The following is a 3,686-nucleotide window of genomic DNA, read 5'->3' on the forward strand; positions in this document are numbered from 1 at the left end:
AGAAAAGAACATTTTATTAAAAATATAAAATATCATGGGTTCTATGGCTCCCTGCCCTTGTAGAGGAGACACAGGGAAATCGGGCCATGTGCTGCCGTCTATCAAAATACATAGATTCTCAGGCCCCACTCAGACACACTGAAATAAGATCTTTGGGGCAAGGGGAGTCCAGAAATCTGTACTTCTAAAACATATTTTTCATTACAGGTTTTAATGCCATAAGACATGGTGCTTGTTATCAACAGGAGGAAACGGAATTCCATACAGAGTAAATGACTTACTCATGTTCTCGTAGTCAGGGGTCAGCCAGCAAAGGACCCTGGTTTGACCCATAAGTTCATTTCCACACCATCACACTCACTGCCAACTCGTCTTCCAGCACAGTTCCTGCCAATAAAATAACCAGTTGGCGAGTGACAGGTTTCGGAACAGTCAAAATAACTTTCTGGAAAGGTAACATATATTTAACCATTAACACAAATAAGAGGAGGAAGGATGAATTTCTTTCTCTAATTTTTGTTGAAATTGCTCTCTTGGCCAATTACAAACTAATCATGGCATAAAATTATAGGCCAAAAATGACCCTCGTGACCTGTCTTTAACAAAATATACAGCCCTAGTCCCTCTTCTTGTTATCACTGTAGAAATATGCAGGTGCCTATCCGGAAAGGAACATTTGAAACAAATGCCTCCGACAAGTTTCAATCACAGAGAAGAGCCAGCCGAATGGCCTGCATCGGCCAGGGCCATGTGGCCAAATACTCTTCAGACCCAAGTGCGATCATGAAACAAGAACGTCGAGAACAGCAGGTCTGTAAACATCCTGATGACAATGGGGGGACAAACAGCTGGGCTGAGGCCAAATCAGTTCAGGCCAACGTGCTCATGCTTTTGATCCAAGAGCAAGATGAACGGATGCAGGGGAGGCAGCAGCTGCAGCACAGCTGGACTCAGGAGGCATGTGACAGCGTGACTTGCAAATCATGCTTGAAAAATTCATTCTACTGAGCTTGGACGTGAACACGGTCACATGGGCCCCCAATCAGCTCGCACACTGCAGCCAAGAGGGAGACAGATATGTAACTGGGCTAATAAGAAGCATTAGCCCCACTTCTGGCTGGACATGGCTGCCTTTCAGGGATGGGACTGCACAGGATATGTACTATATTTGGAAATGACCCTAAATTTAGAGCTATTTGAAGGATGGGGCTGGCTCAGGCAGAGAGAGAGAGAGAGAGCTTGGCTGAGAGTTTGCATAAATGCATTCTGTAAGCATGTAAGGCATTTGTTGGGGTCTCTATCTCAGTGTCTTTTTTTTTCATTTGTTTTTATTGAAGTTCGATTTGCCAACATATAGCATAATACCCAGTGCTCATCCCAGTGTCTTAAAGGAAAGATTATTCTGTCCTCTTCTAGTGGTCTGGCATTTTGGGTGTGCAAAGAGCCTTACGTTAACTTTCACTTCACAGATGAGTAGATGAGCCTCATAGAAATCAAGTAAACATTGCACGTGTGCGTGCGCACACACTATTTATGTGTATCCTCCGTAAGCATATTCCCGACACCACATACTTTTATACATCCTGTATTTTAAGATCATATGCACATATGGATGTATATCTCTCTCTCCACATAGTAGTAGAATCGTTCATCCCACAGATATTTACAGAGCAATCACTAAGTCCTAGATTAGTCTATAGGCGCTGCATCAATAAGGGGCGGACATGGCCTCACCACTCATCCAATTTATAATCTCGGTAGGAAGAAAAGGTTAAATAAATAATCACACATGAATATATACTTAGTCTGGAGAATGTGCTACCAAGGAAAAGCACAAGGGGTCACGAGAACGTACAGGAAGGGCCTGGCCAGCCCGGAGGAAAGGCCTTGGAGCTGAGGTATCGAGATGAGCAGGTGTAGACCACAGCCTGTACACAGCATCTGCTGAGAATCTAGAAATGAAACCACGGGTATGGGGGTTCATCACGCTGTGGATGAGGCAGGAGTTTCCTGAAAAGAGACCAATTTCACAAAGCTAGATCATAAGTCTCAGCCCAGATCAAAAGGTAGGAGGGCTTCATGGTTAGCTGAGGTTAAAGTCCAATCACTTAGTGACCACTTAGAACGCAGCATGCTGTAGAAATGGAAATCTGAACACAGATGAGCTCTCCAATAGGGTTTTCTGCCCTTTAAGCTTGAAAAAAAAATAGCAAGAAGCACAAGACTTGCTTCTGGCTCTCAGAGCTTCCTGGTTTTGATGTTTTTCTCTCCGCTCCCCGTCATTTCTTTCTTCTCTGCCTCTACTTCTCTTTCCTCTACTTCTGGATTACTCTCAGCGACTCTATTAATCTTGATTATAAATACCCATCCTCTTCATGTTAAGTGCTGACCAGTTGTCTTCTAGGGCCCAAAATTTAAAACTATATATGACATGGCAAAGACTTTTACCGTATCACAGAATCAAGCTTTTATTTTGTATTTACACACACACACACACACACACACACACACACACACACACACGATCAATACCAAGGGTTGTTGGTGCAGGCTGGCATCAAATAGTTTTCTGGCGTCCAACACTGGAGGTTCATACACGCTCAGGAGAGCTCAACCTGCTCCTGGATGGCTGACTTAGCCTGGAGGGCCTCTGCAAGCAGGTAGTAAAACCAACACAGCATTACAGCAACGTTCTCAAAAACAAAGAGCTGGATGCTTGCTGTTGCCTTTCCTAAGTAAAGGAGAGACTTCCTGCCTTCCTTGCTCCTATTCAGCAGTTTCCAAGAGGCAAGAACATCAATACTTGGGCAGAAGCCGGGGTGGAAGGGCGGGGGGGAGCTAGCCAGTGGCCCCCAGTGAAGTTTCCACACAGTGGTTGCCTTGGAGCCCATTTGGCGGTTAACTTGCTCTTGTTTCTCCAACATTTCCTTGCTCAAGGAGGTTTGTACTCCAATTCCTCTCTGGTTCCAGCTCCAATAAAACAGCGATAAGATGCCCTGGAGGGTTGAAGGCAGGCCTGAGGGGCAAACGGGGTCAAATCGCATCATGGGAACAAGATGGGATTTTACATAGTTTGAGTGTTGGCTGTTTCCCACTCGCCAACAGTAGGACGTTTGTTCTTGTTGTTAAATAATTAAATAGGCAGTTTGTATTTATTTAACATACAGGCTCCAGCCAATTCCCGCTGACAGCTACCAAAATAACCGCGCACTGCCTGGGCCCCAGTGGCTGGGGAGGCTGCTGGCTGACTGCGGGGGCACCTGGGCGAGCGAAACTCCCCTCCAAGTCTCCGAACACCTTTTTTCATCACTTGGAACAATAAATCAATTCACAGCGTGGGATCCAAAAACAACAGGCCGGTTTTATTGGATGAGATTCCCGTGCTCCGAGGCGCTTCCCGCCACCAGCGCTGAGCTGTCTTGAAACTATGCTGGGCTGCGAGGAGGATGAAAAATAAAAAAAGCTATATTACGTTCCCTCGTTTGTGCCTGTCCGGGAAGGAAAGTGCTCTGTGCTCTGCTGATTTAAAAATAGCAGGGGTGGAGGGTGGGGGGAGTGGATGATGAGAAAGGAGAGAGTTTGGGAGACGCAGGCCATGGAGGGAGGGTCGAGGAAGGATGTATCTCAATGTCGGGTTGGGTCACCTGGGGAACTTTGGAACAGTCCCTGGTGAAGTGTAGGCCCTG

At 45.9% G+C, this 3,686-nt stretch overlaps 1 long non-coding RNA gene across 1 annotated transcript; it reads left to right on the forward strand.

Moving 5' to 3' along the window:
• Positions 1 to 207: 207 nt before the first annotated feature.
• LOC140597891 (uncharacterized) lies at positions 208 to 3,469 on the forward strand. Its single transcript, XR_011999889.1, has 2 exons — positions 208 to 453; positions 645 to 3,469. It is a non-coding gene; the product is annotated as an uncharacterized lncRNA (long non-coding RNA).
• Positions 3,470 to 3,686: the final 217 nt, after the last annotated feature.

The sequence above is a fragment of the Vulpes vulpes genome, chromosome 2 (assembly GCF_048418805.1).
Source record: "Vulpes vulpes isolate BD-2025 chromosome 2, VulVul3, whole genome shotgun sequence".
Lineage (NCBI taxonomy): Eukaryota > Metazoa > Chordata > Mammalia > Carnivora > Canidae > Vulpes > Vulpes vulpes.